Here is an 11,941-nt window from a genome sequence, read left to right on the forward strand (position 1 = left end):
AGGGTAGTGTGTGACTGTAATTTGCACACATAGCACACACCATGACAAACCCGTGCATTTTGTGTGTGAGTGTGCCCATGTCCATGTGTACAAGCTTTGATTTGTTTTGTTGCTTAGAGTCACACTCCATGACATACAGAAGCCTACTCAGAGCGACAGAAAATCTAATTGGGAATTTGACAACACTAATACAGAAGATGGTTATATTCGAGTTTCACCCAAGAGGCATCATGCACGGCAGCAAAACTTTATTTTGTGTGAGAGATTTTTTCAAAAAAGCAAACAAACTAAAAACAAGAGGAAAATATAGATGCATGACCTCAGTACATCAGTCCCTGTTACGAATGTCATATTGGATAGTTCTTGGCTTCACTGCTCTTATCATTAACACTCAGCTTCACATGACTTGTCAAAGAAGAAAAGTGTTGTTATGTTCTATAAAGGCTACTTTGTGGTGTGAGCATTAGGCATGTCAAGGGACCTGTGGGGGCTAAGAACAGGCCACAGCTTAATTCATTACAGCAAGGTAGGCATAAATTTATTCCCAGATTGAACATTTGACACATATGGCTTCTGGGGAATGCCTGTGGGAGTCGCCCAGTGGCGTAGGAATCCTGCTGGCAACCCGAGATGAGTGATGTCAGGCCATCTCACCTGAGCACAGGCTGGGAGTCGATGTGCCACCTCAGGACCCCACATAGACGAAGAAGAAGAGTTTGGATTTGATATACCGCTTTATCACTACTCGAAGGGGTCTCAAAGCAGCTAACATTCTCCTTTCCCTTCCTCCCCCACAACAAACAGTGAGTGGGGCTGAGAGACTTCAAAGAAGTGTGACTGGCCCAAGGTCACCCAGCAGCTGCATATGGAGAGGCGGGGACGCGAACCCGGTTCACCAGATTACGAGTCTACCGCTCTTAAGCACTACACCACACTGGCTCTCCATATGTGGCTCTCCACACATACCCCTTCCTATGTTTGAGACCCTCTCCAATGTCATTTGCGTGGACAGACAGAGACCCCCCCCCCAAGCCCCAGGTGACCCCCGGGAGGAATAATGACACCTGACAACATGTTATGGGATTAAAATTGGCCACAGCTTTATTAAATTCTAAGATGTAGGAAGAAGTTGGCTTAGGCATTGGGCGTTTATCCCTCCCAGTCCCTGGCCAGGGATCTGGGAAACATCAGGGTTATCCAAAGTGTGTGGGGATTGGGATGGCTCTGGAGAACGCCTGTTCAAGCAGAAAGCCCGCCTCCCATTTTGCCACATCGTAGGGTAGGGGAGAGCACTGACAACCCATTGGTGTATGGCCTGTGCCTCTCTTCAAAATAACCCCTTTAATGGGGAACCATGGGATCGCCGCTGCAGCGGGGGTGTGGGTCACCGCTTCACTCCCCCTCCCATTGAGGGAAGATAGACTAAAGGATTCCACCCAAGGCCTACAAACCGCCCAAGTTGTGACGTTTTGCTACGAGGAAGGCGAAACCTGCCAATGCAGGGAAATTCCTTCCTGGTCTCTCAATGGCGGCCATCTAGGACCACAGCAGCGCCTGCATAGCTGTAAAGAAGAAGGTTAAACTGCGAAAGAAGACATAAATTGAGGGGGGAGCAGGGGGGAAAGTTCAGGAGCTGATTGAGGACCAACAGGTAAGTTGTGAGTGTGGGCGGTCCTAACTCTACCTGGCCAATTCCCATGGCAATGGGTCTCCCGACAACTCTCAGCAGCCTTAACAAGCTACAGCTCCCATAATTGTTTGGGGGAAGTCATAAAGTGCTATCATATGGATTTAAATGTATGCCGTGAATGTGATCAAAGTACAGTCGTACCTTGGAAGTCGAATGGAATCCATTTCGGAAGTCTGTTCGGCTTCCAAAAATAGTCCACAAACCGCAACAGTCATTTCTGGGTTTGTGGCATTCGGGAGCCAAAACGTTTGAGAACTAAGCTGTTCGAAAACCAAGGTACGACTGTATTAACTTACTTGGATAGAAATCTAAGCATATATCCACCTTTGGATTGGAGTAATGAACTTGGTGGCAGAGGTGAGACATCTCCCAACACTTTACTTTAATGCTATAAAATTATATGTCGTAAGACTAGTAAATGCTTAGGAGTTTATTTGGGGAACATTGTTGGGTTTTTTTTACTAAATCTTTTGAAGGTTTACAAATATGTGGTTAGCATGACACTTCATCTCCATGTGCAAATTCCCTGTTTTTATTTTGTTTCACCAGGTGACCAGATAAAAGGGGAAACGTTGTTTATGCTTGTGGTAATGCAGTTGGAAAACAGTTGGTGGGGAACTGAATCATTCCTCAATGCGGAGGCAAGCTTTGCTCTCATGTTGGGCTCCCCTTACTCTTTTGATAATGCTATTCCTTCTATCATCACGCCAGCTTCCAGACAGCTGAGCGACAGGCTATTAAAAAGATGCGGCAGTGATCAGCTACATTACTATTTGGAGAGCATTCAAAATACAAAAGTCTAGATCCTAGGAAATATTATGATATTCTATCATAGATACTCCATAGTTCTTCAGGCATTCTGTCCACCAAGAGTGCCTGAAGAACTACTTTGGCCACCTCATGAGAAGAGAAGACTCCCTGGAAAAGACCCTGATGTTGGGAAAGATTGGAGGGCACAAGGAGAAGGGGATGACAGAGGACGAGATGGTTGGACAGTGTTCTTGAAGCTACCAGCATGGGTTTGACCAAACTGCAGGAGGCAGTGGAAGACAGGAGTTCCTGGCGTGCTCTGGTCCATGGGGTCATGAAGAGTCGGACATGACTAAACAACATTCATAGATACCCACTTACCAAGGTGGGGGGCATTTGCACCCACAATTGGGTGAGAGCACCCAGTGGTGTGTGGTGAAATTCTTCATGGGGAACAGTTAGGGTCAGAGAAGTGTGTGAGCAGCTCGCGTCCATCCCTTAGCTTGTGAGGGCCAGTTGGCTTTGTGGTGGACCAGAAAGGGAGCTTCTCTTTTCTGGTCTATCCTTGAGCCATTGAGCAGCACCTGCTTCAACTTCACCTGCAGCGGACCTGTGGAGGAGGAGAAGCAGACAAAGAGCCTCTTTGCTACAGAAGAAGCAAATTAAGATGATCAAGGGGCACAGGAGCAGCATCCCATTCTGATCAGCAACAATGCACCAGTTTTCTGGACCAACCCTGGACATTGAACCAGAACAGGCTTCCCACTTAAGCAGCTCACACCTCCCTCCCTTCTAGCATTTAGTGACTCCAAGGCGGCAGGAACAAAACAAGGTTGTTGTTTATTAAATTTGTATAACGCCCTACACCCACGAGTCTCAGGATGGTTCACAACATAAAATCACACTATAAAAACACAAAATACATAATACAAACAAGAACAAGAACAATCCAATAATAAAGGACCTCCACAAGAACAAATCAAAATTAGAGACTCTAGGTAGTATTTGACAAAATCTTACTCAGGGGACCTAAGTCCACTGGTTTCAGTGGGACTACTCTGAGTAGGATTCAGTCACCCAAAATGAATTATTAATGTCTAAATAAATACATTTGAGAAAGTTCCTCTGATTGATTAAATACAAGCTGTCATTCAAACCCTATTTGGAAACCTTTGCACTGACAAATACAATTACACAGCTCCCTAGCAGCCATGAGTAAGTCAGATAAAAATGGAAGCTTAATCCTTGGGTTCAGGACTCCAAGCGACAGTCCCGAGAGCCAATCTGAGGTTACCAACAAAGCTGCCCAAGGACTCTGCTTAGCAGAGCCAAATATTACTGATGGATGAGAACTGTCCACCATTGGCTCACAGTTCTAGAAAAGTCATCTAAGGACATGCTGGGTTTTTTATTATTTTTATTTGGGGGGGGTATATATAATTTGAGTAGCATTTGGCTTGCATAGGTGAACTTAGATGATTCTACATGCATCAACGCCTTTCTGATGTCAAATTTCAATTTGGCTCATTACATAATATTTGCAAAGGAAGCTGAGCCAAAAGCCAGAGGAAGCTGAGCCAAAATGAGAGTGGGAAGTTGCTTTGGTGAAAAAAAAAATCGACGCCTCCCCACAAGAAGGCTTGCCCTTCTGAAGAATCTTCAGGAGTCATGTGACTCAGGGATCACTCCCACCTCCATGTTGCCATGTCTTCTTGCCCTGCCCCGCAAGCACAGCTTTAATGAAAAATTATTTATTTAATGCTAAATTTGGGTTCCCAACTGCATATGCTCTCTTAAATGGCTCACAGAAGGGGGGGGCTCTTCTGAAGGATTTGGGGGATCTTTTTCCTCAAGGGTCTGAGGCTCCACATATCAAGCCCTATGGGAAGACCACAGCATGGCCAACATGGAAGAACAATTTGCCTGACTGAGGCAGGCGGTGGGAGGAAACAGGTATTACGTACTGCCTTTGTAACAGCCAACACCATACCTAGCCCTGATGAATGATGATGAATTTCATTATTTATATCCAGCTCATCTGGATGGGTTGCCCCAGCTACTCTGAGCGGCTTCCAACACACACACACACACACACACACACACACACACCCCATATAAAAACATCAGACATTAAAAACTTCCTGATATAGGGCTGCCTTCAAATGTCTTTTAAAAGTTGTGCAGTTCTTTATCTCCTTAACATCTCATGGGAGGGCTTTCCACAGGGTGGGGCAGGAAGGAGACCACTCCTGAGAAGGCCTTCTGCCTGGTTTCCTGTAACTTCACTTCTCACAGTGAGGGAACCGCCCTCAGTGCTGGATTTCAGTGTCTGGGATGAACATTGGGGTGGAGATGCTCCTTCAGGTATAGAGGGATGAGGCCATTCAGAGGCTGTTCACAGAACAAAAACCTTGGGGGACAGGCAGGGTCCCCCAAAACCAGTGCTGGGCAGCCAGTTGAGAGGTTATTGCAGGGGAAGAGATCTACTGAAGAACTCCTAGTGCTGTCAGAGGAGGAGGTGGACCTCTTGCACTCGAGAATGCAGGCATCAAAAGTTCTGGGTGTGGGCCAAGGATCTATGGCACAATATATATTTACAGACCTAGAATCATTATTCAACCCATTACTGGAGGACTCATGATACAGGAGTTTTTCAAGAACAAGGGATTCCAGAAATAGCTTTCCCATCAGTAGCTGTGGTTGGGGTGTGGTCTGGGAAACTGTTTAGTTGCTTCTAGTTCCAAGCCTCTGGCTCCTTCATCCTGAACCTAGTGTTGTTCTCTCCTTGCTGTTTGGCTGCTGCTGCGTGGACTAGGCATATCACAAAATGGTTGCTATGTCTAAAAGAACAGAGAGAGGGGGGGAAAATGATCTTCTGAATCATTTTTTGTTTTTGTATATGCTGGAAGCCACCCAGAGTGGCTAGGACAACCCAGTTAGATGGGCAGGGTACAAATAATAAAGTTATGATAATGTTGATGAAGGTGCCACAGCAAGTACTATATACCAACGTGTCCACTGCAGATGTACGAGCCATCATTAAAAACAAGCTTGATGGACGATCAGATCCACACCCTCCATCTCCTTTTTTGATGGATCTGTTGGATCTTGTTTTGGAGAAGAATTTCTTTTGGCATAAAGATCAATTTTACCTTCAGATTAAGGGAGTATTGGTGGGGTTGGCTTGTGCCCCATTGATAGCACTTATATACATGTCAGCTTTTGAGCACAAATACATCCATGATGGCTCTGTCAGTAAGTTTAAGGGGTCCCTATTGTTCTACCGAAGATATATTGACGATCTAATATTTGTAACTGATGGTGAGTAGTGGGCAAATGCTGTGGATGTCAATATTATAATTACTGGTGCCACGAGCATGTTTGGCTTACCTTTTCTTGGCACTGTGGTCTTTTTTGATCATGAGCATAGTCTACATGTTCGGCTCTTTAAGAAGGACATTGAGCGTAATTCCTATTTACATTATGGTTCCTTTCATCCTAGACAGCTACGAAGGAATTTGCCATATGGGCAATTTACTAGGCAGAAACGCTATTCTTCTTACCTTGAGGACTATAATGTGGCAGCCGACCTGCTGTAGAAACATTGGGGCTATCCAGCCAGTGTAATTCAGGCAGGCACACACAAACGTTGTGATAGGCTGTCCCATAATGAACTCCTTCAGAACAGGGTCAGACAGCCCAGTCACAGGCTATTCTGTTCCCTGGATTACACTGACAGGGCAGATGACATCAAGAGGCTTATACACTGACAATGGCACTTGATTGACGTGTTACCAGGTTGTCAACAACCACCCATTTTGGGGCTGTGCCACACTAGATCCATCAGGGACCTTTTGGTACACACTGCCCAAGCTTCTAGCTCTAGGACTACTCGGAAGTCATGGGGACATTACCGCTGCTCAGGTGGTTTGGCCTGCCCCTTTGCCTTGCATGTGAAGGAGTTTTCTGACATCAGCACTGGCTTTAGGTTTCAATTAAAGCATTTTTCGAATTTCGCCACCAAAAACACTATTAATGTGATCTGGTGCCCTTGTAATGTTCTAGACCTTTTAAGGACTAGGTTTGGGGAACATAGATCTCGTATCAGGAGTGCTGTGACAAGTGTCCCTCTGATGGAACACTATCTCCAGAAAAGAACAGTGACACTGACATACAATTTTTCGCCATTTGGCAAATGACGTTTGACCCATACAACAGAATTACCATATTTTTCCGTCTGTAAGATGCCCCCATGTAAAAGAGGCCCCCTATTTTTGGAGACTCAAATTTAAGAAAATGTATAAGACCCCCCCTAATTTTTAACATTATTTTTTAGGGGGGAAACCTAGTCTTATACACGGAAAAATAAGGGTAATACTGAGAAGGTACTCTTGAGACAAGAAATTAAGTTTATTCAAATAACATGTTTTTAAAATACCACATGGAGTTCAGTGTTGACTTTGGAAAAGGGGCTGATCTATCGAGAAGGGACAAAAACATTGTCAAGCTGGAGTCTCCCTGAGTGAAAGGAGCAGAAGACAAAGTAAAGCACAGGTATAAATATGAAGAAGATCTGCGGATGGGACATGGAAGAGATCCAAGGGCCTCGGATATAAGGTTACCAGGTTGATGGACTAGATGGATGGGATAGAAAGGACTGACAAAACCCGAGACCAGGAGAAAGAAAGTTGGATGAAGATTGGAAGAAAGTTTTAAACAATTTATTTAGGAAAATTTTGTAAAAGTAAAGAGTATCAGAAAAATGTTGGAATGAAATTATTTGGCTTTAGCAGAAATGTTAAAAAGAATTATGTAAGAATATGTCATGGTTAAGAGAATTTGGTATAAATAAGATTTAAGTTTTAAGTTTTAGGGCCTTTTATAGTAAGATAAGGTTAAAATAGATTAAGGTAATTTAATGACAGAATATTATGAAAGATGGAAAGGATTTGCTGAGATAATTAACAACTAGAATACAAAAAAGGGAGGTATGAGGAGGTCGATGAAACAAGGTGATGACAGTTAATGATTTGGGAATATTGGATTTGTTTTTAAATTTTTTGTCTATTTTTGTTTTTTGATTTTGATGTATTATGTGTTTTGTTTTTTTGTTTTTTTGATCTTGTTTTTTTATTGATTCGTATTGTTTAAATGTTACTTGTTTTTTCCTTCTTTTTTTCTTTGTTTCTTTGTAATCTTAAAATTCTCAATAAATATTATTTAAAAAAAAAAGAAATTAAGTTTATTCATCTTCTCATTACAATCACACCATGTGGGTTGAATACATCTTTTGATTTGGGCTGTTTATTGTAGTCGGTAAAAGGTAAAGGACCCCTGGATGGTTAAGTCCAGTCAAAGGTTGGGGTTGAGGCGCTCATCTCGCTTTCAGGCTGAAGGAGCCGGCATTTGTACACAGACAGCTTTCCGGGTCATGTGGCGCAACGGAACACCATGACAGAAGCCAGAGCGCACAGAAATGGCATTTACCTTCCCGCTGCAGCGGTACCTATTTATCTACTTCCACTGGCGTGCTTTCAAGCTGCTAGGTTGGCAGGAGCTGGGACAGAGCAATGGGTTTACCGGGCTCCAGTTCTGTTTGCTACAGCTGCTCTGCCGCTTCCAGGAATTCCCTTGTGTCAGAGATAATGAAAATATATCATTAATTGTAATATTGTACTTATTCTGAAGCACCGCTTGTCTATACTGCGTGCCTTGTAATAGCGGGTATACTGTGACGAATACATTCGTTTTACTTTGCTTGCCATATATTGTGTCTTTGTAAACCACTGAGCCTAGGGCTTGCCGATCAGAAGGTTGGTGGTTCGAATCCCTGTGACGGGGTGAGCTCCCATTGTTCACTCCCAGCTCCTGCCCACCTAGCAGTTCGAAAGCACGTCAAGTGCAAGTAGATAAATAAGTACCGCTCTGGCGGGAAGGTAAATGGCGTTTCCGTGCACTGCTCTGGTTCGCCAGAAGCAGCTTGGTCATGCTGGCCACATGACCCGGAAGCTGTCTGCGGACAAACGCCGGCTCCCTCGGCCTATAGAGCGAGATGAGTGCACAACCCTAAAGTCATCCGCAACTGGACCTAACGGTCAGGGGTACCTTTACCTAAACCCCTGGTGTGTTCTCTCCCCCCCCCCCCCATTTGTGAATGTTCTTACACAGCAGGTTCCTTATTTTTGTGTGTGCCACAGCAAGTACTAGCAGGCAGGTTTCATCCTCTTATTAAGTATTTGATTTACTCAGTTTATTTGAAGTGGCGTCTTAAATTCCACTCATACTGCCTGGAACGCACTCAGTGTATGACAGCCCATGGAAGATTGTAAAGCATACACGTCTCTTTGCTTGTTGTGTAAACTATTCACAACGTGAAAATAAAGCTATATTTATTAGGTATCACAGATGAATGATGGCCCAATAAACGGCATGAAAGCATGCTAGTAGTAACTGTGAAATATCCAAGCGTCGGATATTAAGTGATTTAATTCCCACCAGACGATTTCTTTAAAAAAATTAATGAACATTAAAATGTCATCCTGTGCTTAAAAATATAAAATGTCCTTAGTTAACCAGTCAGAAAATTATTGTCAGCTTGAATGACCCCTTTCTCTGGAGAATCGCAAAATTGCCCACGAAGCAGAAAGCATCAAATTTCTACAAAGTCTGCTTCATGTTTCTTTACAGCGTGGCAATAAGTTTATTGATTGAAAAGCAAGCCCTGCTGATTTCAAGGGATGCGTCCAAGTAAATGTGCTTAGGATTGCAGCCTCATTCTGGGAAGTGGTGATGGCTTAGGTTCACTGCTTAACAGTGGCATAGTGTGGGCTGCCAGTACCCGGGGCCATGTGGAGGGGAGATGGGAGGGAGGGAAACGGATGGAGTACGCATGCGCATTCAACTGCCTAACAGCATCCGCATCACCCAGGAGTTCTCAGCCACAAAGATAAGCAAAGAAGAGTCATTCTGTCCTCTGGAGTGGTCACTTCCTGGTTCACATGGAGAAGTCATTTTCAATGGAGCCCACTGATGGAACCGCACAGCTGCAACGAGTGTTGAAATTTTGTGCCCCTAACAATTTTGCGCTTGGGCCAACTGCCCCTGTGCCCCCCTCCCCACTACTGCTTAAAAGTATTTTATATTTTGACTTAATAGGAACCTAATTATCTATAGGATCTGGCCAAGTCAGGAGATTACCACATTCTGGGTTTCTCTGGTTGTGTAAACCTTGAGAAGGGTGTGTGTGTGTAGAAGACGCATCACTTTTAGACAGAGGTGTAAGGATGTGTGATGATGTGTTTATTTGTAATAATATCACCATCACCATTAATTAATTAATGTTTCTAAGCGGCTTACAAATCTAAAAGCCAGTAGCACAAACATTAAATGTCACTCTCAGTGCCATTCTTGGGTGGGTTACTTGCCCAAAAATGGAAAGAAGAAGCCCCAGCAAAAGAAGAATAGATACTAAAACTTATGGAATATGCAGAAATGGCAAAACTTACCAGAAAAGTAAGAAATCAAGATAACAAACTTTTAATAAAAGAGCGGAAATGGTTTATTGAATATTTACAAGCAAATTGCAAACAGATAAAAACATTGGCAGGATTATTGTAATAACCTGCAGTTTCATAAGAGTATATATTTAAAGTAGAGGCATAAATGAACAAATTAAGTTAATTTGGATATGCATTGAATATTAAAAATAAATTTAAGGAACCGCAGAAAGAAGGAGAAGGAAGTCAAGTTTTGAAATGTTAAAATGACTGTAAAATTTTTGCAATGTATAAACCTTAAAATCACAAATTTCTCTTCCCTTAGCTGGAAATGCCACCCGGAACACCATTTCGTATGGATGAAAAGCCAAATGAAAAATGAAGCAACACTTTTTAGCCTCCTCGTAGTTTGCAGTTGATCATGATAAGAAAGTAGAGGGGGGAACATTTGTAAATTGTTTTTAGAATCTATTCTGCTGTTATTCCATTTATAACTGCACAAAAAGGTTTCATTACAATGCCCTCCCTGAGAACTAATGACAGAAGAGGTCAGATAAGAGCAGAGAGGGAGAAACGTAATCATATTTTTAAGAGAAGTCCAAACCCCAAAGGCTATTTTTCCAGCAGAAATAACATCTGAAAATGAAATACCTACAGTGTAAGATATCACAGCAGAGAGATACAATGCCATTCAGCTAACAGAGTGTACAAGCCGAACAAGAAGTCATCTTTACATCATTCAGAGTTACATATATTTACAATTTCAACTCTTACGTTTCAAACAAATGTCTTTTCTGCTTCTCCTTTACATAAATTCTGGAAAAACTGGACACATCTGAGATGTTGATGCCCTCTACAAAAAGGGTATAGAAATTGGTGATATTGGGTGCAATTGTCACTTTGGCAAATACACCTATTATTATTATTATTATTAAATACAGTGCCCCCAAGGGAATCGGTGCTGTGTGGAGTAACACAGACAAACAAAAAGGACAGATCTCTGCCCCAAGGAGAATGCAATCCTGCTCAGAGTGGCAGGAAGTCAGATAAATCATTTTATAAATTCATCCATTTAGGGTTTTCAGACAGGATGGACATGGTGAGGCAGAACAGATTGTGAAAGTATCTCACACTCTACTCTTGCACTCCTCCATAATATACGAAGGAGACATTAAGCACCTGTCCCTACAATGGCATATCAGCAAGAGAAGTTTCTACTTTTCACCAGCTATGGATATGTGAAGGTTCCACTTCGACCCTTATGGAGAAGCACCGAGACAAGAAGCAGAACACTTTTTCTTTCCATTCCTCTTGAACTGTTGGATGTGGCTTGGGACGGGAGGAGGATAGAAGTAGCTGAGTGAGCTACCTGAGACTGGGCGTGCTCATGCCTTAAAGTCCTCTTCAGATGTGCAAGTAAACTGGGGTGCACAGCACTGGTACCTCCAACCAGTAGGTTATATGAAGCTTCTGAAATGACCAGGTCTGGCATAAATCAGGGATAAGGGACTTGCTTCTCTCTAGATGTTTTTGACTTTTCAACAGCCCCTGCAACTCCCATCAGCTGGTCTCCACGGTGGCTGGTGGTCAAGAATAGATGCTTCTTTCTCGATTTGCCTTTAGCGACAGAGCTGGTCTCCCACCCCAAGCGACAAACATTTCCATTCAAAGGGAGTGCAGCCTCATTCAGAACAGACCTCATTCTGGAACCTGGGAAACACCGATTTGCAATGCCTTCTCCTTGTCAGGATTCAACTTCAGTTGACTGAACTGCAATGTAAACCATCCCGGACTCGGTTCATCATCAGAAGCCTTTCTTTGTGTGCCTTCTTCATGTGAGGTCTGAAGGATGTCAACAGGAGAACGGTCCTTTTCTGTAGTGGCTCCCCATTTGCGGAATGCTGTCTCCAGGGAGGTTCGCCTGAGGCACCAGGCCAGGCAAAAACATTCATCTTCAACCAGGCCTTTGGCTGATTAATGTCCTGCAGCCTTTAAATGTGTCTGT

The sequence above is a fragment of the Podarcis pityusensis genome (genome assembly GCF_964106645.2).
Source record: "Podarcis pityusensis genome assembly, chromosome: 9".
Taxonomy (NCBI): Eukaryota; Metazoa; Chordata; class Lepidosauria; order Squamata; family Lacertidae; genus Podarcis; species Podarcis pityusensis.